The following is a 23,590-nucleotide window of genomic DNA, read 5'->3' as shown; positions in this document are numbered from 1 at the left end:
ATACCTTATGAGTGAGGTCATATTATCCCCATTTTACAGCTGAGGAAACCAAGTTTCAGAGAGGTGAAGTGACTAGTCCAGGGCCACACAGCCCAAGCGTAACTCAAATCTATTTGTTGGTCATAATGCCCACACATGTTCTTTTTCCAAATGGTACTGAAAGGGAAAGTGGCTGTCAGGGCTGAAGAGGTCCAGGCTGGCCTGGCCCTAGGACTGGGGAGGTTTCCAGGTGGAGGTTAACTAGCCATTGTTCCGGCAGGGTCCAAAGGGGTGGGGAGGGGGCGGTAGGGTCAGTCTCAGGACAGGAGGCAGGAACAAACAAGAGCCTGGACTTCAGTTATCTGTCTGCATTCCTTCCCTTCTGCATGAGGCTTTGCATGGCTTGTCACCATCCATTTGAGGTTCTGGTCCCCTAGTCTGAGACCCGAATAAGCTGAGGAAGAAGGGAAAGGAAGGGAAGAACGATGGGGCAGGAGACTCTAAGGAAATGGGCTTCCCTTTTCTTCCTGAAGTCTCTCAAGAAATTGAGGGCGCTCCCAACACCAAGTGGAAGCTCTCATGCATCTTTCTGTGTTTGTCCAGAAAACATGGGTCTGTGCTGAGAGTTCCCTCTTTCCCTCTGTAGCTCTGACTCAAGCAGAAGCCAGCACTGGCCTTTTGGGTCTTGGTGCCAAAGAATTTGAAAATGAAACTCATAGAACAATGGGAACAGCCAGAGGGCAGGGCTTGGCGGCCTGTTCAGCTCTGCCCCGGAAGAGACCAGAAGAGACCGGCACCCTGCCTGGCATGCAGGAGGTGCTGGGGAATCAAGTCTCCAGGAATAGCCCTGACCCACATTGGAGCCGGCCCCCACTTTGTGTGATTGGACAGAAGCCAGGAGAAACCACTGCCTTCCCCCGCCACATCCTCCTGGGGTGCCAGAACCAACTCAGGCCTTACCTTAGATCCCTTTGCTGGGGGCAGGTGCTACCACAGCCAGGACCCTCTTTGCATGGCCCAAGGCAAGGCAAAGCGTTAATGTCTCTGTCTAGGTGGGGTGAGAGGTGAAAGGGTAGAGACAGGCCCTGGGGAGCTATGGACCTCAGATATACTGAAACTGGGCCCCCAGGCCACACCTGGTTCCTATCAGCCTCCACCTGCTACCCTCTTCTTCCAATTCCAATTTACTTTCAAGTTGGGTTGCTTCAGGAAAGGAAACCACATACTCCCTTAACATCTAGGGCAGATGGGGTCTAATTTAGAATCAGCAATTTTAGTCAACGTCAGGGACATCCAGTCCACACTCTTCTCCTTCCCATTGTACCAACGGTAAACTGAGGCCCGGAGTGGGGAGAGAATTTGGCCAGGGCTCTGGGTGAGCCAGAGGGAGGATCACAGACACTCCAAGTACAACGTAGCCTCACTGGTCTTCTCACTTTTGATAGCAGTGGGTCAGGCCGCACAAACATCGCTGGTTGTTTTACAACCGAGATTTTCTTTAAAAAAAAAAAAAAGAAAAAAAATGTCAACCATTCCTTTGCTCCATAAAACATACATGAGATTTGCAAAAGAAGGCTGGGAACGGCCCGAGGCCTTGGCACCGCAAATCCTCCACCTTATCTCCAAATTAATTCTGGACCCTGGGTCCAGTCAGCCAGGCATGGCAGCTTTTTAATGCCGCCTCAGGCGAAGGCGGCTGGCGTTTGGTGAGCGTCTATTTTACACGTGAGGTTGGTGGGCCTCCCCACTCCTCGCTTGTATTGCGGAGGAAACTGAGTCCCAAGAGGGCCCAAGTCATTCATCCAAGGACACGGGGCGCCAAGGGGCGGAGGCGTTGAGGGCACTAGGCCTGAGGGCCGGGTGGGCGTTAGGCGGGCAGGAGCCAGCACCACTAAGCGGGTTACGGGGAGGAGAGTGGGCCCTCGCCCGCGGGCTCCCCATGGCTGACAGAGATGCGATTCTGGCTTTGGCGGCTCCAGGGAACTCTAGAAATCCCAAGGAGAGATTCCGGGCCACCAACTCCCCAGAAAGTTGGCTCGCGGCCACTCCCAGGACGGCCGGGAGCTGCGGGCCAAGATGGCACTGATCGAGCGGCGAGACGCGCGCGACATCCCCCCCGGCCGCCGAGGGGACACCCGCGCGACCCCGGCCGCGGGGCGGATGTCTCCTGCGGCCCGGCGTGCACAGGCCTCGGCGCCGCCGCACGCGGGTGGGCACGCGCGCGCCCGCCGGCCCCGCCCCCTGCCGCCCCGCCCCCGCCGCGCGCCCTCCCGCCCGCCCGCGCGCCGCGGCCCGGAGCTTCTCGATTGGCCGCGAACCGTCACCTGACGCTCTGTTATTTCCTGTGTGTTGGGAGAATGGAGAGAAAAAACCCCGAGCCGAGCCGCTTTCGGCCCCTGCGAGGCGGCCGCGGCCTCCGCCAGGAGAGCCCGCCCTGAGGCGCGCCTGACCAGGGAGCGAGCGCGCGGGCCGGAGCGAGCCTCCAGGGGCCGCGGCCCCGGCCCGCCCCGCCGCCGGCCCCGGCGCCCGAGCTGGAGGCGGCGGAGGCTCCCCCACCCCCACCCCGCGCAGCGCCGTCCGCCGCCGCTCCCTCCCCTCCCGCCCCCGGCCGAGGCCGAGGGACCGGGCGGGGGGCTCCCACAGGTAACCGCTGCCCGGGCCTGAGGGGGAGGGGCAGAGGTCAGGGTTGAGGAGCTAGGGCCAGGCCGGGTGTCTGGCCTCTGGGGCTGGGGGCAGAGGTCTTTGCCCGGCCCGACCTGGGAGTGCTGAGCCCCAGGACTCCGAGGCCGGGACTCGGGTTGCTGAGGCGACTGTCCCTGCCCGGCCCGACCCGGGAGTGCAGAGAGGAGCGGCCTGCCCTGGCCTCGGGGCGTTGAGGGGAAAGGGTCCGGCCTGGCATCAGGGCGCTGAGGGGTCTCGGGCCGGCCTGGGAGTCTGGCCGGGCTTGGGCACCGGTCCTGGCCTGAGGGTGCCGGGGGAAGGTACCTGCTCGTCGCGGCCTCGGGTGCAAAGGCGGCGGATGTGAGCGGGCGGTGCCCGGGGATCGGCGGGGTCAGCGCTGCCCGCCCCGGGGTCCCTGGCGGCCCCGGGTATCCCGCGGCTCTCGCCGCTTCGCAGGGGGCGAGGCGGGCGGGCTGAGGGCCGGGCTTGGGGAGGGGCCGGGCGGGCTAGCGGGCGGGAGCGGAGCTGGGGCGCCGGAGCGCGCCCCTGCCACGGGAGGGCCGGGGGCCCGTTTATTGCCATGTGAACACCTGAAGCCATGTGGACGCGGCTGCTTCTCGCCTGTTGGGGGCGGAGGGCAGGTACCGGCTGGCAGGGCGCAAGGTCCCGGCCCTGGGGGCGGGGAGTGGAGCGCGGGACACACTTCCTGCGTGGGGTTTTCTCCCCCTCCCCCGCCGCGGTGAGCAGGGCGGGGTGTTTGATCCGGTGGTCCCCGTGTGCGAGCAAACGCTCTTTTGGGGGCCCGGTGGTGCTCTAGGCTTCTGGTCTTTTTTGGGGTGGGGGAAAGTGGTGGTGGAAGGAGAGTGGCCAATGCGGCCCAGCCCGCTCTGTCAGCGGCGGGAGGTGGAACATCTCTCGTGCGCCTGGATGGGAGTGGAATTTACTGAGTTGCGGGGGGCGGGCGGTGCAGAGGAGGGGCCAACTTCCTGGGCCCGTGGGTGGGGATTATTGCCTGTTTTTGTGGTTGTGGATACTAGCACTGTCTGCAACCCTTTAGTTTGCCCTTAGGGGACAGATAGAAATTGGGATTTTTTTCCCCCCTTTCCTCTTTACTTTTTTTCCCCCTCGAAGATTAGATGACTCTGATAAATGCTGTAAAATGGATGGAATTTTCGAGCTATTATCTAACAGACAGATCTTTGAATGATAATTGGACCCTTATGTTAACTGCCTCAGTGAGGAGTTTTATAAAACGTCTTAAATGGGGTGGCAGCTTGGTGAAGTGGGAAACTGCACTGAAGTTCGACTTGGAGGTCCAGGAATCTACTTCCAGCTTTACCACCAAATAAACTGTAACCTTGGCCAAGTTACCTACCTCCCCAAGGCTCCAGTTTTTTCATCCATTCAGTGAAGACTCTCCTTCAGGTCAAACATTACAGGGGTTTTAGGTAGTCCCCCCCCCCCCCCCGCCCACCCCTATCTGTGCTTTTGTTTTAGTCGTAGGCGACTTCCTGAGAAATGCAGGCTGTCCCTTACCTGGCTTTTAAAAGCCTGTCTCACTTTTTAGTTTTCAGCGTGTTCCTTCTCCAACAGAGTGTAAGACTTGGTCGGTGTGCAGTTTTTCCTCAAATCCCAGATGTTGGTTTGTGCTTCTCAGAAATATTCTGGCCTATGCTGAATGTGCCTTGTATTTTTTCTCTTTGCAAGAAGAGTTATCAGGAAAAAGGTTTTTCAGAGAACATCGGACTCCTTGGAGTTGTGGCTAATGTGTGTTTGGGTCTGTGTGTGTTGGTTGGCTCCTAGGAGTTCCAAGATCTTTCTCTGCAGGGTGCTGTGGAGGGATCTTATTTAAAGTTCTTTCAAGGGATGTTTGGTGTTTGGCTAACTTCTGAAGTTTCCAGCTTTAGTATTCTCAGAGTAGGGACAAAGTGGAATTCCACAATATTGTCTGTGAAGTGGTGTGCTAGTGGAGTTAAGTGTCACCTCAGGGTGCGCTAATTATTTGCATCCCCATCCCCAGTTTATTCCTTAATGGGAGCTGGACGTTTCCTCTCAGATGCTGAAGAGCCCCAGTCAGTTTCACTGATTTTATGGTGTGTGAGGGCCTTAGGCCCTGCGTTTGACTGGTTAGTCCTTCTGGACCGACCTCAGATGTTGGTCTTGCTTGTCTTAAATTTCTGGTACTGGGATGCTTGAAGGACATGTGCCTAATGTGGTGTAATATGTCTTTCTTGGACCTCTTTTTTATTCGTTCAGTGCAAACAGTTTCAAAAAGGGTCACAGCATTGGGAGGTATGCTCATAATGCTGACTTTGGAGACACCTTGGTAGACTTTTTCTTGTATGTTAACATCAGGCCTGTCACATAGGTAGACACTTTTATATGACTATAAAGATTTGGAATTTCCAAAACTAAACAATTTATTCTATGTTGGTATTTGAATTATGACCTTGTGTTTTATGTGGCCTTTTTAAAACCTTATAGTTACTTAAATTGTGAACAGTTACCACACGTTAATTTACATTTTTGTTGTAACTTATGTGAGGAAAAAGTTTATAAAACTCTTACAGAGGTAAAAGTTTGTTTGTTTACGTATGTGAGATAAGGTTGCCAAGGTGGTAAGATGTCAGGAGATGTGGGTTTTAGGTTCTGCAACCTTTTTTTTTTTTTTTTTAACCTTCATAAAATGTAATGAATGTAGACCAAGAAATTAGATTTGGACTTCTGGTGAGTTCAACCTTCTCTTCAGAAAGAGAGGAAAGGTTACTAACATTCGTTTTAAAAAACAAAACCAGAAACACCTCAGAATGCTAGGTTCTGTCTGAGGTATTTTAACTTATCTTGCAAAATCCACCCAGCAGACCTGAGAGATATATCACCTCTCCTTTTCCTGAGAGGTCATAGAGCTAATGAGAGTCAGGGTTTGATTGTGACCGTCCTCCCCTTGGCTCCAGAGTCTTTACTAGGTCTGTTATAGCTCACTGCCAGCTCAAGACACAAATCAGCCAGTGGTAGGTTGGCTTTGGAATACAAATTTCCTGCTGTGTCCCCCTTCTTTTTTTTTTAAGTTATAATGAATCTGAAATCTGGACTCGGGCAAAATACTGGAAAGGATGGTTTTTGTGACTGTGCGATATAGTTTAGTGACCCCTGGCAGTTTTCTAAAATTTCACTTTCCCTGTACCTGGCCAATTTTGCCAGTGCACCTGAGATTTAATCTAAAAACTTCTCTTTCATACCCAATTCTGTCGTTCTATCTTGAGCTGAAAACTTCTATCAGATCAAAGAGTGATACGATATGTAAGGGGCTATCTCTTTTCCCGTCTGTGTTACTACTGGTTTACAATGCACAGGAATCATTATCTGGTGCCTGCTCTCAGTTTGACCAGATGGGACTCAAAAGATATATTTACAAAAGACAACCCTTTCCCCAGTATGCCTTAAGCTCTCTTCCTCATGGGGGCTTATGTTCAAGGCACCTTAGTGTTCGTTAGATCTGTCTGGGGCTTCTGACTCGGCTGCCTTCATTTTCTTTTTGTGGAGGTAAGAGTAACAAAATAAAGCAAAACAATAAAACCCTATTTATATTGGAGCAATACTGTATATAAAAATCATACATTTGAAATATAGTGAAGTCAAGGCTTTTATAGAGCATGATTTGGTCACATTGCACTTAGACTGAATAGTTTTTTTATATTATTAGGTAGCTTTGAAAGTTCTCTTAATACCTATGGTACATGCAGTATGGATGGAAAGATTCTCTTGGCAACAAACACAATCAGTACTTTCTGCATTAGAGCTGTGTTTGCTTTGTACGTAATGTGCATGACCCAGCAGGAAGAAGAACTATAAAGTGACTTATTGGTGTATCTGTGGCTTGTTATCTGATGCTTCATTGTGGGGAAGAAAGAGAAAACATTAGCTACAGGGGAAAATATCCTTGTTGCAGTCTGCATATGTAAGCTGTTCTGTGGGAAAGGGTGGAAGTTCACTGGAACACTTGAACATCATCCTGATTGGAAGGTGGTTACCATGTTTGAACATCACATCCGTAAACATGGATTAAGGTCCTCTGTGTTCTAATTTTCATTAACAAGCTTTTGTAGGCACTGTTCTAAACATGGTAGATGCAGTGGTGAGCAAGGTAGAGAAGGAGCCTGCTCTGGAGAGGGATTGTAGACAGTCAGTAAGAGTGTCTGGCGGTGATAATAGCTATGAAGAGAATAAGAAGACAATATGATAGTGACTCGAGGGATACTGCTTCAGAGTGGTCATGAAGATGTACCCTCTTATGAAGTGTTTTCTGCCAGCAGGGCAGTCAAACTTGATCTGTGGGATGGATGAAAATGGCGTTAAACAAAGTAAATAATTTGCTTTAGTCCTGAGCATCTTGAGAAGTTAATCCAAAGAGTAGAAGTGGGTTGGTTGAAGTCTTCCCTCTGTTTATATCTATGCTTTGTGAATGGGGACCTGGCTCAAAAGAACTTAAAGAGAGGTCATTAGTGGTACCTTATAAAGGGTAAGAAAAAGGAACGTGTCTGCTTTATTAAAATTGTTCTCATAAAAAAGAGATGTGTAGGGAATTCCCTGGCGGTCCAGTGGTTAGGACTCCATGCTTCTACTGCAGGGGGCACCGGTTCAATCCCTGGTTGGAGAACTATGATCCCACAAGCCACACATGGGGCCAAAAAAAAAAAAAGCCAGAGATCTGTTATTGAGTTGATGAGTGCTAGGCATTATTAGAAACATAGTTTCATTATGTTTATGTTTCTTTGTTGAGGAGTTGGATTGGGGTGTTACAATCATTGTACTTTGTTAAAGCTTCAAATGAAGCCAGCAAAAGTTAGTGATATCTGTATGCAGGACACTCTGCTAGGTATTGCTTCAGATGGAGGATCCCAGGTGACCTTGGGTTGGGGAGGGAGTTGTTGGGGGGAGCCCCAGTGACTGAGAGTGGGGGCTCTGGCAGGAGAGGAAACAGCGCAGGGCAGACAGGCTTCGTCATCCACAGCCAGGAGGGTTCGTCCTCCGCACTTTTCCCAGCCAGTCAGTGGCATCCTACGTACCTTCAACCACCCTTTCTGTGCTCTCTGGTAGAGTTATATAGAGAACTGAAAGAAACCTAGTCTGGCACTTTACAACTTCTTTTACAACTCAGGAAAGATGCCAAGAAGGTGGTGACCTGCCCAGAGTTACATGGCTTTACACTGACAGTCAAGGCTAGGACCCTGTTCTTTGCCAGCGAGGCTAGTGTTCTTTCCACCGTAGCCCATGCTCTGACCAGAGGGTTGATAGTTAACAGTTGCTCCTGAATAGAAAAAGAAAGGAAGCCTCTGGGTGCTAATGTATGCATTTAGGAAACCTGTGTAGTTGCAATCTTAAGAAGTCAGGGAAAAGACAGTACATCAATCTTGAAAGCAGAGTACTACTGTTAACTTTTCACAAAGTTATGTAATATTGGTTTCTTTGGACCCCCTGAGATACAGTCTCACCCTGATTATATCTTGGTCCACAATGGACGACATGGAGAAGCTCTTTGCCACATTCAGCATTAGTTGTGAAGTTCAAATTAGGCCCTTTAGATGTAGGGAGAAATTTCTGGTATGTGGCTAAAATTGAGTTCTAGAACTGAAAAGAGGTAAGGCCCTAGCAGTCCTAAGTTTTTCACCTCTAGACCTCAAGTTTCAGGGAAGGTTTCACTTCTACATTTAGAAGCGTCCTAAGATAAAGCATTACTTTGGGAGTCCGGAGATTATTCACTGTGCCTGACAAGAGTAGGGATTCTTGGGGCTTCCCTGGTGGCGCAGTGGTTGGGAGTCCGCCTGCCGATGCAGGGGACACGGGTTCGTGCCCTGGTCCGGGAGGATCCCACATGCCACGGAGCGGCTGGGCCCGTGAGCCATGGCCACTGGGCCTGCGCGTCCGGAGCCTGTGCTCTGCAACAGGAGAGGCCACAACAATGAGAGGCCTGTGTACTGCAAAAAAAAAAAAAAAAAAAAAAATAGTAGGGATTCTTGAGCAGGAGTACTTCCCTGGACATTTTCCTGACTTAGTACTCTGGTGGGTCAGTTACCTGGGGACAGGTTTGTATCCCTTTGACAGTAATATGAGAGGACATTCTTGCAATAGAAAGTCCATGTGATGGGAAGTTTATGGAGACAGCAGAGCATATGAAGGAGGATGTGTGGCCTCAGTCTGGCTCCATCACTTATTAGCAGTGAGTGACCGTGGGCATTTTGCTTGCCACAGTTTCCTTGTCTGTAAAATGGAGATATATCTTCCTCAGGGCTGGTGAGAAAAGGAACTGAAATAGGAAAAGTATATAGTGGAGTGCACCACCTATAGGTGACACTCAGTGAATGTTAGTGTAGTTGTCCATTAAACAAACATTCCACGTTGTACCGTGTACCAATACACTGTCTAGAGCGGGGCTGGTTCCTGACAATCCTGTTGATTTTACATCCTCCAATATCTGCTCAGTAGAGAAGGGCAACTAAACAGGGCTGTTGAAAGTGCTCTGATGGGGGGAGTACATGGTGCTGTACCAAGATAGGTCCTCCTGACTTGGAAGGTCACAGGAGGCTTCTCAAGAGAGGACCATTCGCTTCCTCATCCAGGCGCTTGTCTTGTCTCAGCAATCTCTTCCCACCTCTATGGCTCGTTCCTCCCTTCTTCTGCTTAACCGTTGGCATTCTCTGGACCCTCTTATTTCATTGCCCTTGCTCCCTGGGTGCTCTCGGATATCCCTAGGCTTTGATGATTGCCAGTAAGCTGATGACCCGCATGTTGATACCTTCAGCCAGACCTTCCCTAGCTCCTCCAACTCCTGCTTGACGCTGCCATTTGGGTATCTCACTAGTAACTTGAGCTTCGTAAGTCCAGAACTAACACATATTCCTCAAACTCTCCTCCATTTGCCCCGTTCTCCATAAGTGGCTTTACCATTTACCCACTCTCTCAAATCACATTCCTCCTTTTCTCTCACTACCCTCCATATCTAATCCATCACCATGTTACTGTCAGTGCTGTTTCCATAGTACGACTTGAATCTGTCCACTCTACTGCCGAAACCACTGAGCCACCATCCTCTCCTACCTGGAACATTGTGATTGCCTCTTAACACAGCCTCCCCATTTCTACCCGTCTGTCTGTCTCTATTCCAGTGTGCCCAGAGCAGCCAAAGAGTCACCTGTCTTTCCTCCCTTAAAATCGTTTAATGGTTTCTCATAGCACTTAATAGAAAATCCAAACTCCTTCCCATTTCTCCCAAGGCTCTGAGTCCCCTGGCCCCTACCCACCTCTCTGGCCACCTCTCTGCTGCTTTTGCTTGCCGTCCTTCAGACACATGGACTTTCTCTGTGTCCTCTGAAGGCTCCAAGCTCTTTCCCATCTCAGGGATTTCGTTATATGCTGCTGCTTCTGCTCAGAACACTGTGGCCAACCCAGCCTTTTCTCATCTTTCAGGATATTTGTTGAATGAAAATAAATAGCATGAGACAGGCAATAAATGGGATGGGGTAAGGAGGAAAAGTGTCCTTGGAGCGCATCTACAAAGGTCTTAAAAAAAAGAAAAAGAAATGTAGAGAGAAATGTTTGAAGAGCTAAAAGAGTGTCATTTTGGCTGTGGTGTAGGTAGTTATTCAAGCGAAACACCTGGGAGTCAGGCAGCAAGAACCCACCCAAGTACACTGCTGATGAGGCTATCAAATGATGCCACCACTATGGAAAACTATTTTGGAAGTTTCTTAAAAAGTTGAACGTTATGTCTACCCTGTGACCCAGCAGTTCCATTTCTAGGTATTAATCCAAGAGAAATGAAAATATATGTCCACAAATAAGCCTCGTACAAGAATCTTCTTAGGAGCTTTTTTCACGATAGACGAAAACTAGAAACAGTCCAGACGTCCATCCAGTGGGAGAATGGATAAACAAAACGGTATGTTCATACAGTGGAAGACCACTCAGCAGTGAAAAGAAACAAACTACTACAAACTACTACAAGGAAGAGGGAAGAATTTCACACAAATTATGCAGAGTGAAAAGCCAGACACAAAAAAGTACATAGTGGATGATCCCATTTATAAGACACTCTAGAATAGGCAAAAGTAGTCTGTGATACCAAAAATCAGATCAGTGGTTGGGTGGAAGGGGGTTCACTGGAAAGGGGACATGAGGGAACTTTCTAGAGTGATGGAAATGTTCTGTGTCTTGGTAGGCATTCATCACATCTTATTGAATCGTATACTGCATGTAATTTTGCTGTATGTAAATTATACCTAAAAACAACCTACGAATTGTCCTAGATTTCTTTTTCCCCTCTCACTTTCAGCATTTAATCTCCCAGCAAGTTTTTTTCATTTTATGTCCAAAATACATCGTAAACTTGTTCCTTCCCATCTCAAGCACCATCCCCTCTTATCCGGACAACTGTATTATTAGTTTCCTGACTGGTTTTGCAACTCCCAATTTTTTTTGCCCTCCCAAACCATTTTTTTCTGCTTTTCAGCTAAAGTGATCTTTAAAAATTCAAATTGGGTTATGTCAGTTGTCTTCCTACAACCCTCTAGTAGCTTTCCATTGCTTTCATGGTGGCCGACAAGGGTCTCTCTGACCCCTGCCTCCCTCTGAGCCCATCTGGCCTGGCCTCCTTGCTCCCTTAAGTTCCAGCCTCTTTGACCTTCCTTCTGTTTCTTGATCACCTCAAGCTCAAAAGCTCATTTCTACCTTAGGAACTTTGCCCTCGGCCCTTCCCTCTGCCTCCTGGAATACTCTGCTTCCCAAATCTGTGTGAGACTTGTTTCTGTTTGTCATTCTGGTTCAGTTTATCTTTTTTTTTTTTTCTTTTTGGCCACATTGGCACGCAGCATGGAGGATCTTAGTTCCCGGACCAGGGATTGAATCCATGCCCCGTGCATTGGAAGCACGGAGTCTTAACCACTGAACCACCAGGGAAGTCCCCAGGTTCAATTTAAATATTTCTTTCTCTGTGAGGTTTTCTCTAGCCCTCACAGCCTAAAGTAGTGCTCCGTCACATTAGCCTGCTTTATTTTATTCATAACTTTTATCACCATCTGAATTTGTCTCATCCTTTTATTTATTTGTTTGCCTGTCTTCTCCCTCTAGGATTAAGCTTGGCTTGTTCACTGCTGTACACTCAGCGTCAACAGCAGTAGTGACACATAGTAGGCCATATGTATTGACTAAGTGAAGATCTTGAGGCTGGTGATGACGAGATGAGAGCAAGCCTACTAGGAGGTAGATCTCTGAGGGAGAAGGAGGAACCAAGGAGAGTCAAGACTTCTGGCTTGGAAATTAGGTGGTGGTGATACCATTCATTGAAATAGAAAACAGTGGAGAACAAGAAGATTGGGGTGGGGTAAAAGTGATGAATTTAATTTTGGACTTAAGTTTGAGATGCCTGTAAGGAAGGCATCAAGTGTTTGAGACACAGAACTGATATTTAGGAGAAGGAACTGGGCTGTGAAGTAAGACTTAGAGGTTAGCGTGTATGTTCCAGCCTGGGAGTAGATGAGATTGCTCTCAGGGCTAAACAGGGAATGTCAATATGTGGAGAAGTGGTTCCTTCCTTTTTTCCTGCCTGAGTGATGGGCGTCTCCCACCAGTAACAGGGACTTTACAGACCTCAGCCCCTAGAAGGTTTTGTAGTTTTAGACACTCCCCACCCTCCAAGCCCATGCCCCAGTTATGTTATTGTTGCTAATAATGACAAGTGCTCAGAGGTCCAGACAAAATTCTGAGGAATGTGAACATTTAAGGGAGCAGGGCAGTGTTGAAAGAGCAGACAGGATGCAACCAGACAGGTTAGGAGGAAAACCCAGAGAGCATGGCATGGGGAAAGAAGGTGTCTCAAGTCAGAGGCAGTAGCTGAGGTTATTGAAAAGGGTCAGTTGGGAGGAGGGGATACCTAAAGCCAGGTGGTTGTGTATTGATGAGAAAGTGAGGTGAAGAAGTGGAGACAAGTTTGGAGTCAAACCTTCCTAAAATTTGGCTGTTGAGGAAAGTAAAAAGTAGCTATAGGGAAAATCTCGGGTCAAGCGAAGACTTTTTTAAATATAAGAGAACCTTAAGCATGTGTAAATTGAGGTGGGAAGGAGCCAGCCCAGGGCCGTGCTGAAGATGTAGGAGAGTGTTGGGTTGAGGACCTTCCAGTAGAACTCAGGGCCCAGTGTGATCCAGGCGATTGGCTTTGGGTAGTAAGAATACCCGCTTCCAGGGGAAAGCAAGGTGTGTGGGCAGGAAACAGATGCGCATGGGGGCAGGAAGGTAAGGAGTGCTTTTCTGTGAGTTCTGTGAAGGTCCTCTTTGGAGGGGCAAGAGCGAGGTGGAGAGTTGGAAGCTTGAAGAATACAGGAAAGGTCTGAAGAAACTGCTGCGGCAAGCAGATAGAGCCGGCTAAGGAAACAAGAACTGCAGGGGGATGTAAAAAGTAGTTAAGACGAGCTTTCTGCCTCCAGGATTTTAGAGAAATTGGTCAGACCTTTACAGTTGTTTGTCTAGATTTGGATTCCAGTGATTTAGACTCAGCTTTTCCTGCCTGGTGTCCCCATAAGCTTCTGCCATTCCCATTCATTAGACCAGTGACTTATACATTATTCCAGAGCTCTCATGCTTTATTTAACCAGTGCTTATGAAGCGCTCACTGTGTTAGGTAGGTGGCAGTGTTCTCAGTGTTGTATCAAAACAGGAAAGGTGGGGGATACTCTTATCCCCTTGGACCTGAGGTACCCCAGGTGGCCTGGCTGTAGTGGAAGAAGTAAGTCATCCTCTTCCCAACGCCACAGCTAGAGCAACTCTCACCGTCTCTCTCTTCTTATCTTGGGTATCTGTGGAAGACTTTTGCTGGAAAAACTGCAAAGTATTTTCGAATACCACTGCACTAGGCTGTAAGGTCCTTGCGGTCAAGGCTGTGTTTTATTTTATAGTCCCAGCAGCCGGCACATTGCCTATCAATGCGTTGAGAGTGAATGCACCATTTTGCTTCTGAGCCCCTGCCTGGAATGCCCTATTTTTCTCCTCTATCTTTATCCATATATTACAGTGATGTATGTCATATGTTACAGTTACTATGGAATGTGTCTGTTTCACCACAAGATTGTATTCTTAGATGGTCACCATGCCTTGTTAATCTTTATTTCTTTATGTCCCCTTCACATAGTATGTATTAAAGTAATGTTAAATTTGGATTTGTTATAAAAAAACTTGTAAAGCATCTTTAAGAGTAACTAAAATAGTTGAAGAATAGGGGGAAAATTCAGAGAAAATATCAGCCAAAGAAACGAGTTAATTTAGCCTGATAAAGTATCCTAAGCAATGAGTTAATGAGGGTCTTAGGGTATGTTAAAGAGTGATGGCCTGCTGTTCCTCAACTCTGAGAAGGAAAACAGCAGCAGATGAGGTCAGAGGGAGTGCTAGTGGCTTGGGTGGACAAACCAAAGAACTCCCTGCCCTGTGAGGAACTCTGGGAATTTCTCCTAGAGAGTTTTAGGCAGTAGAATAGAGTCATTTATGTGCAATAATTCCTACTTGATGGCAGAGGCATGGCGAACATGCCTCCAAGATTCCAGCCAAATGACTCCTACACCCTCAACATACACAGTGTAAATGAACCTAAAGACTTACAGGCACCTGTACATTAGTGAACAGACATAAGCAAAAAAGTACACGTTGCGTTGAATTTAGTGCTGCTGTTCTGTTTTGCTTTTACCTAGTGGATGTGTGAGTTTAAACATAACGGGAGTAGAATTTTCATCTTTTAGTTAAGAAGTCTTTGTGGAAGTGGGGTTAAGTTCTAACATATTGAATAAGAGAGGTTTGAGTTGGAGTGAAGGACGTTGCAGCCTGTGTCACTTACTAAATTTTTTTTTTTAACTGAAATTTTGCTACATTGGTTAGCAAAGTGCTAAAAGTTGGCTATCACTAAAGATGAGAGACAGAGGCCAAGTGAAGCCTGTGGGAATGAAACATCAGAGGAAATACAAGAAAAAGAAAATTTCTATTTCGATTCAGCCCAGATTGCTAAATCTATACCATGCTAGGCACAAAAAATGCAAAAGTAAATAAAACGTCTTCCCTTTCCCCGGAGTTCAGTGTCTGTGGGAGAGTCAGACATGGAAAATTAACATTCATAAAATCTATATAGGATCTGCAAGACTATAATAGTGGCGCAGCCAGAGTTCTAGGGAAGAGGTTTACCCCTGATTAAGAATGGGAAGAATATCGGAGAAGACTGAGGGGAGGGGACCTGTGAGCAGGATCTGCAAGGATCGATAGGAGAGAGCATTCCAAGGGAAGGTCCTTCAAGAAGCAAGGCTTGGAAGTATGTGGCATGTTATATATATATAGCAAAGTGCAGGCTCTTAGGGGGGCCTGGAGATTGCAGGGAAGGGACTGTCAGAAGGAAGTATGGGCCAAGGGTGAAGTGGGAATAGCTTGATGATGGGCCTTGAATCTGGGCTAGAGCACTTTATTCTTACTAATGAAACAAGGTTTTGTGAAGAGAGTTGTGATATGTGGTTGAGAGACTTGTTGATTGTGAGGAGAGGTGGAGGTGGGAAGGAGATGGGAGGGCTGGAAGCAAATGATGAATTGATCATCTTTTCCTGTTCCTGTTCTGGAGGTTTTCCCATGGCCAAATCCCTAGTCTGCATGAGAAGGAACTAAAGCTGGTTTAAACAACATGGACTTATAGGAAATGTTGGCATCAACCCACGTTAATTCCAACAGATGGGCAAGGATATTTTATTTATGAAAAACTTTGAATAAATAATAAAATAAATAATTATGTAATTAAACACTTGAAAATATTAACCCACTTAATTCTTATAAAAATCTTATGAGGGTATACTATTATCTCCATTTTTTCAGGTGAGGAAACTGTAACAGAGAGGTTGAGTGCTTTGCCCAAGGTCCCGTCTAAAAAGTAGCAGAGCCAGGATTTAGAATCAGGCATCCTAACTCCACATTCTGTGCCCTTAACTTGTGCACTGTGCGATTCTGTGCTTAATTTGATGAACTGGAAAATAACTCTTGCAGCATAAATTTGTGACACCTTTGAAGGGAAGAGTTTGGGTTTGGATTTAGGGGAAAAAAAAAATAGAGTGGAGTCCAGAGTTGCCATTTTGGGCCTACTTGTTAAAACAACATCTGTGTGAGGGCGGTTCCCCATCATATCCTCGGCACCTAGAATAGTGCTTGGTGTGTAGTTAGTGCTCAGCAAATAGTTTTTGTGTGAATTAATAAATGAAGTAGAAATTTTCCTGCCAGCTTTCAAAGGAATGTGCCATGGAAACTTCAGTTTCTTTTTCCCCTTTCTGAATTAATGAGTTCCATGCGTTTATTACCTGTTTTTATGGAACTTATCTTACTCAGCTTTCAAAGGATGCCAGCCCAGTCTACTGTTCTCTAGATTAAAAAAAATCAGCAACTTATTTTCAAAATCAAAATGTTAGGTTTTAAGATTTCGGCAGAAATCTTTTTATATAAACAAGATTTCTTTTGTTGATGCTTTTTGCTTATATTTAAGATGTAAACCTCGGAAATGTTATTAAGAATTGAAATTGACTTCTAATTATAGTAGTTGATTATATGTTTATTGAATATTTTCTTAGCAGACCAAGTGTTATCTCTACTTCCCCTTTTTTGCCAAATCAGATATTCTTAGTATTCGATACCGGTCCTTCTGTATCTGCTAAAGAACCTTCCTCAGTGAATTATTTGTTAGGAAATCTCTTCCAGCAACCCAGTGATAATACTACTCAAGAGGTGTCTGCTAATGTAAAGTCACAACACTGACTATGTATAAGTCACATATCTGATTTCATTAGCAAATTAATAGGTAATATAGGTTCTGAGGGGGAGAGACATGTTTTCTCTCTGCTTTAGTTCATTCTAAATTAAATCATTTGGGATAGGAAAATGGGAAATTTTGTCTTTCCATCTAGAGATACATAAAGACTTGGTTCCATAAGCCAATATATTGTTTTTCTTGTTGACTTGATTCAGATTATTAATACTGTATTAAGAGATATACTTCATAATATTTTATTTCCTTTTAAGAATAAGATTTAACTCTACTAAATTAAAAATTTGAAAAAAATCCTACTACTCTTAACAGTATTTTTGTTCTGAGTTAAAATGGTCATATGAAAATAGTTACTTTTGTTGAAATAGTTATACATGGAAATAATTACATATGTTAAAGAAAAAATGTCAAGAATGTTAGCATAGTGTTTTAGTTGAAACAACTTCTAGAACTTTTTTTTCTTGAAATGTATCCTTTTATTATAAAATTAGTACATGCTCTTGTTGTAAAATTCAAACAATACATAGGTGTATAACTTTACTCTCCAGAGATAACTATTGTTTACAGTTTAGTGCATATCCCGTACTTTAAAAAAAAATAGGCTTTATTTTTTAGGGCAGTTTTAGATTCACAGCAAAATTAAGAGGAAGGTACAGAGATTTGCTACATACCTCTCTGCCCCTGCACATGCACAGCCTCCCCCATTATGAACGTCTCCCACCAAAGTGGTACCTTTGTTACAATTGATGAACCTACCTTGACACATTTTCACCCAAAGTCCATAGTTTATGCTACAGTTCACTCTTGGTGTTATATTGTATTCTGTGGTTGGGAGAAATTTATGACCTGTATCCATCATTATAGTATCATACAGAGTAGTTTCACTGCCCTAAAAATCCTCTGTGCTCTACCTATTCATCTCTCCCTCCCCCTAATCCCTAGCAACCACAGTTTTTTTTTACTGTCTCCATAGTTTTGACTCTCAGAATATGATATAGTTGGAATCATACAGTATGTAGCCTTTTCAGATTGGCTTCTTTCACTTAGTAATATGCATAAGTTTCTTCCATGTCTTTTGATGGCTTGATAGCTCACTTCTTTTTAGCACTGAATAACAGAACTGTCTTTTTATTTGTAGATGAAGGTGGTTCTTAATACTGTTTTACAAAATATTCTGAGGTTTCTGTTTGCAGGTGGTTCATCTCCTGAAGACTTCTTTTTTTTTTTTTAAGATTTTTAATTAATTAATTTGTTTATTTATTTATGGCTGCATTGGGTCTTCGTTGCTGCGCGGCTTCAGTAGTTGTGGCTCGCAGGCTCCAGAGCGCAGTTTCAGCAGCTGTGGCTCACGGGTTCAGTTACTCCGTGGCATGTGGGATCCTCCTGGACCAGGGCTTGAACCCATGTCCCCTTCACTGGCAGGTGGACTCCTAACCACTGCGCCACCAGGGAAGTCCCTCCTGACGAGTTCTTAAGTATTTGTTTCAGACAGTTGATGCTAAATTATTACCTAGTTTTTAAATATTGCAGTGCAAAATTTTTTTCTTTATATATTAAACCACTGATTTAATGACTAACATTTATACATCCTTTACCAAGTGCCAGGCACAGTGCACAGTATTTATTTTCATTATTTTATTTAATTCTGATGAAACATAGCTGGAACCCAACTCTGTGTGGCTCAAAACCTTTTTCTCCCTTTTAATATAAAGTGTGTGCCTTATAAAAATACATACTGCATCACTGCTTCCTTCCCCCGATCTGAGCTTAGAAGCCCCCCCACACACACAGGTTTTCTCTCCCTGCGCCCCACTCTTTCTCCTCACAGCATTTAAACGACATTTTTGTCTTTTATCTTTTTTTCCCCCCACTAAATGTAAATTCCATGGTTAAAAACTGTGCTTCCTTCACCTTTGCATCTCTGTTGCCTAGAGCAGTACATGGCATCCGATAGGAGCCCACATATTTATTATGAAGAATATGTACCATAGGCTATATCAGTCTGTAAGATTTGCTTTTAATTACTTTTGTGTACAAACTATTAAATTATTTTCTTTTTGTATAGTGATTTAAGTGAGGGAGTTGAAGGAGGGGTCTCTTGAAAAGATGCTGAGGAGCCAGTTGAGTAGGAGACAAGGCTGTTGTGGAAGTGGGGACTAGAAGTGGTTTGGACGAGCGTAGTGGGAGACCTGCCTGAGCTCTGTCAGAGCCTCTTTTTTTTAAATTTATTTTATTTATTTATTTCTGGCTGTGCTGGGTCTTCGTAGCTGCGCGGTCTTTCTCTAGTTGCGGCGTGCGGGGACTAGTCTTCATTGCGGTGCACGGTCTTCTTATTGCAGTGGCTTCTCTTGTTGCACAGCATGTGCTCTAGGCACACGAGCTTCAGTAGTTGTGGCACGTGGGCTCAGTAGTTGTGGCGCACAGGCTTAGTTGCTCCGCAGCATGTGGGATCTTCCTGGACCAGGGCTCGAACCCTTGTCCCCTGTATTGGCAAACGGATTCTTAACCACTGTGCCACCAGGGAAGCCCTGTCAGAGCCTCTTGAATAGTAACTCTTCTTCCCTGGGCCATGGTTCGGTCTCTTCCTAACAACTGCCAGAAAATCTTTTAAAATACACCTTTTGGGCTTCCCTGGTGGCGCAGTGGTTAAGAATCCACCTGCCAATGCAGGGGACATGGGTTCAAGCCCTGGTCCGGGAAGATCCCACATGCCGTGGAGCAACTAAGCCTGTGCGCCACCAATACTGAGCCTGTGCTCTAGAGCCCGCGAGCCACAACTACTGAAGCCCACGCGCCTAGAGCCCGTGCTCTACAATAAGAGAAGCTACCGCAATGAGAAGCCCGCACACGGCAATGAAAAGTAGCCCCCGCTCACCGCAACTAGAGAAAGCCCGCACACAGCAGTGAGGACCCAATGCAGCCAAAAATAAAATATATAAAAATAAATAAATTAATTAAAGAAATAAAATACACCTCTTGTGTGCTGAAGTAAATGTAGATGCCTTGCTTTGTTATCCACAGTAGGACCCTTTCCTGCCTTTCCAGCCCCATCTCCCAGTTTCCCTTCACGTATTCTCTAGTGCAGCTTCTGTGTTCCCATTTCCATGCATACATCTGTACCCTCTTTTCCCATTCTCTATCATCTATTGGGATCACCATCATTCAAGGCCTTTCTTAAATGCTCTTTCTTCCATGAAGCCTAACCTTCCCTTACCTGGGTGTTTCTCTCGTGGCATTTTGTAATTTTCTTGTGTACATTTGATCTTCACTTTTTATTATACCCTTCTAAACATGTTCTTGCCTCCTTTCCCAGTCCTCTTTGAGGCCAAGGATTGTGGTTGTCAACACTCCTTACATTTTCTGCAGTGCATTGAATATGAGAGCAGACTGTGAATAGTTTTTGAAGTAGAGAAGAACAAAAGTAGGCAAAGCACAGAATTGGTGGTACAGTTGTCCCCCAGTATCTGCTGGGGATTGGTTCCAGGAGACACCGCCCCACCCACCCCCACCAGGGATAGCAAAATCTGCGGATGCTCAAGACCTTTATATGCAATGGCATAGGTTTTGCATATAAGTTATGCACATCCTCCCATATATTTTAAATCATCTCTAAGTTACTTATAATACCTAATACAGTGTAAATGCTAGTTAATAGTTGCCAGAGTGCAGCAAATTCAAGTTTTACTTTTTGGAACTTTCTGGAATCTTTTTTTTTCCTCCCAAATATTTTCAGTCTACGGTTGGTTGGATCCGTGGATACAGAGGACCAACTGTATTTACTTTGGGCACAGGGAAGACTTGTCCATATCCAAGGATTGTTTTGGTGGTTAGGAACCTTTTGGAAAAGAAGTCAGGAGGGAGGTAGGTAAAGAATGAAGTGTAGCAGGTCTTGCACGTTAGAATAGACGACAGGAAGTCAGAAATGACTGGATGAGCAGCAGCAGTTGTTTTTCAGAGTTCTGGGATGAGTCCCAGCCAGCACTTGTCCTCAGGGTGTTCAGCAGTATAGTGAGGGAAGCAAACAGGTAGATCAGTGATTATACATTATAAAAAATTTGGCCATAGAGAAGAGAAGGTGCTAGAAAACATTTGTTGATTCTGGAGAAGTGAGAGCAGTAAGAGCCAGCAAGCTTAGCAAGATTGTGGTCCTGAACAGGTGGGCAGAAAGATTGGCATCATGCGGCAGGAGGCAGTCTTAGGGTCAAGACATCCATTGTCCTGTCCCCCTTAAATGAGCATCGCAGAAGGTATCACAAAGATATTTTAGAACAATGTTGGTGAAAGGTTAGCTTTTAGTGTTTGTGCTCAGATCTTAAGGGAGAAGTAGGTTAGTATTAAAAGAAACAATGGTGAATTTAGTGTTTGAAACCCATTTAGCAGCTTGTTCTTCAGTACTTCACGTGTTTGCAGGACTGGCGATTGAAAGTCACAGGAGTGAGCCAGGATTGAGGGAGATGAGTAAGGGTGGGGGGCACCAAGTAATGAGATTACTCACTCTTGGCTATCCTAGGTTCAAGATACCTCCTTTGGGTTTTTTTATTTAATTTTATTTATTAATTAATTTATTTATGGCTGTGTTGGCACTTCGTTTCTGTGCGAGGGCTTTCTCTAGTTGCGGCAAGCGGGGGCCACGCCTCATCGCGGTGCGTGGGCCTCTCACTATCGCGGCCTCTCTTGTTGCGGAGCACAGGCTCCAGACGCGCAGGCTCAATAATTGTGGCTCACGGGGCTAGTTGCTCCGCGGCATGTGGGATCTTCCCAGACCAGGGCTCGAACCCGTGTTCCCTGCATTGGCAGGCAGATTCTCAACCACTGCGCCACCAGGGAAACCCTGGGTTTGGTTTTGTTTCCTTTTTTTAATTGATGTGAAACTCACAATATAAAATGAACCATTTTTAATATAATACATTATTATTAACTATACTAATCATGCTGTAAATTAAATCTCTAGAATTTATTCATTTTACACCTGAAAGTTTGTACCCTTTGACCAAAATTAACTATTTTTGAGTGAACAGTTCAACGATTCAGTGGTGTTCAGTACATTCACATTATGCACCCACAACCTCAATCTAGTTCCAAAATATTTTCATCACTTCCGAAAGAAAACCCCCATACTCCTTAAGCAGATGGTTCAGTTTTCCACTTCCCCCAGCCCCTGGCAACTACCAATCTGCTTTCTGTCTATGGATTTACCTATTTTGATTATTTCGTGTAAATGGAATTATACAGTATGTGACCTTTTGTGCCTGGCTTCTTTCACTTAGCATGTTTTTAGGTTCATCCACATTGTAGTATGTATCATTACTTCTTTCCTTTTTTGGCTGAATAATACTCCAGTGTATGTATATATCACAATTTGTTTATCCATTTACCTATTGAAGGACATTTCTGTTGCTTACAATTTTTGGCAGTTTACTAAGTTGCTGTAAACATTAATGTGCAAGTTTTTGTGTTTACATGAATTTCAGTTCATTTGGGTAAATAGCTGGGAACCTGGCTGCTGGATTGTATAAGAGTATTTTAACTTTGTAAGGAACTGCCAAACTATTTTCCAAAATGGCTGCACGTGGGACTTCCCTGCTGGTCCAGTGGTTAAGACTCCACACTTACATTGCAGGGGACACAGTTTCGACCCCTCGTTGGGGAGCTAAGATCCTGCATGCCACACGGAATGGCCAAAAAAAAAAAAAAAAAAAAAAAAAATGGCTGCACGTTAACTTCTCTTTTTTTAGTTTTGGTAAAAAAAAAAGTATATGACAAAGTTGCCATTTTAACCATCTTAATTTACTTTCTGTCTCTTTGAATTTGCCTGTTCTAGATATTTCATAAATGGAATCGTACAATATTTGTCCTCTGTGTCTGGCATATTTCATATAGCTTAATGTTCTTAAGGTTTGTCCATGTTGTGGTACATATCAGAACGTCATTCCTTCTTATGGCTGAATAATATTTCATTGTATGTATATGCCACATTTTGTTTATCCATTCATCTGTTGATGGACACTTGGGTTGTTTCCACCTTTTAACTGTTTTGAATAGTGCTGCAGTGAACATTGGCATACAGGCATCTGTTTGTGTCTCTGTTTTCAGTTCTTTTGGGTATATACAGGAGTAGAATTGCTGGGTCATATAGTAACTGTATATAATCTTTTTTTTTTTTTTTTGTATATAATCTTTTGAGGAACTGCGGAACTGTTTTCCAAAGTGGCTGTACCATTTCACATTCCCACCAGCAATATATGAGGGTTCCAGTTTCTCTACATCCTGCCCAACACTTGTAATTTTCCCTTGTTTGATTATAGCCATCCAAGCGGGTAGGTGGTATCTCATTGTGGTTTTGATTTGCATTTCCCTAATAATGTTGAGCATCTTTTCATGTGCTTGTTTGCCATTTGTATATCTTTGGAGAAATGTCTATGAAAGTCCTTTGCTTATTTTTTAATTGGGTTGTTGTCTTTATATTGTTGAATTGTAAGAGTTCTTTATATATTCTAGATACTAGACTCTGATCAGATATCAGATATGTGATTTACATTGTCTGAGAATTTGGGATTCTTTTTTGCTAGTAACATTTGAACAAGTTAGTTTAGACACATTGTCTTAGTTCCCTGACCAGGGATTGAACCTGGGACCTGGCAGTGAAAGCTCTGAGTCCTAACCACTGGACCACTGGAATTCCTAAGACACATTGGTTTATTTTTTTTTTTATTGGTTTAGATATGAATAAGCCTGTATGCACATTTGAACAGTACTTGAATCCCAGAAACAGAAGAAATTTTGAATGATTTTGAAGATTGTTTGATGTCTGTATATTTATTTAGTCATTGTATTTTTTCTTGATCTCTTTGAAGCCTGTACAGCTCAGAAGACTCATGAGATCTGGAGAAACCAAGCTTTGAGAGGCAGACCTAGTGTGCGTAAAATATTGTAAGCCACTTTATTCCTAAGACAGAGACATTTACAGTTACGTATTGAATCATGTCTTTGTGTTTTAGTCTGAAGGTCATATTCCAAACACAGAATCACAGGAGCGCTCCCAAGTGATGGACAGCCTATCCTGAAACTTCAGTAGCACTAGGCTTCAGAAAGGGTTTGCCTTATTTCATCAACACATTGCTCAGTATC

At 45.0% G+C, this 23,590-nt stretch overlaps 1 protein-coding gene across 5 annotated transcripts in view; it reads left to right on the top strand.

Moving 5' to 3' along the window:
• The window catches only part of TCF20 (transcription factor 20), a 190,964-nt gene that overhangs the window by 91,253 nt on the left and 76,121 nt on the right, over nt 1–23,590 (top strand). Inside the window, exon 1 of one of the 5 annotated variants that reach the window (XM_027107865.1) lies at nt 2,323–2,622. The exons of the other annotated variants lie outside the window; for them this stretch is intronic. The gene's annotated coding sequence lies outside the window, so the exon portion shown is untranslated. Of the gene's footprint in view, nt 1–2,322; nt 2,623–23,590 lie in introns of those variants that run through there. 5 annotated transcript variants of the gene reach the window in all.

The sequence above is a fragment of the Aethalodelphis obliquidens genome, unplaced genomic scaffold, assembly GCF_003676395.1.
Source record: "Aethalodelphis obliquidens isolate GAN/ISIS:26980383/991018 unplaced genomic scaffold, ASM367639v1 scaffold8, whole genome shotgun sequence".
Classification (NCBI taxonomy): domain Eukaryota; kingdom Metazoa; phylum Chordata; class Mammalia; order Artiodactyla; family Delphinidae; genus Aethalodelphis; species Aethalodelphis obliquidens.
This window is presented reverse-complemented; position numbering and strand designations above follow the sequence as displayed.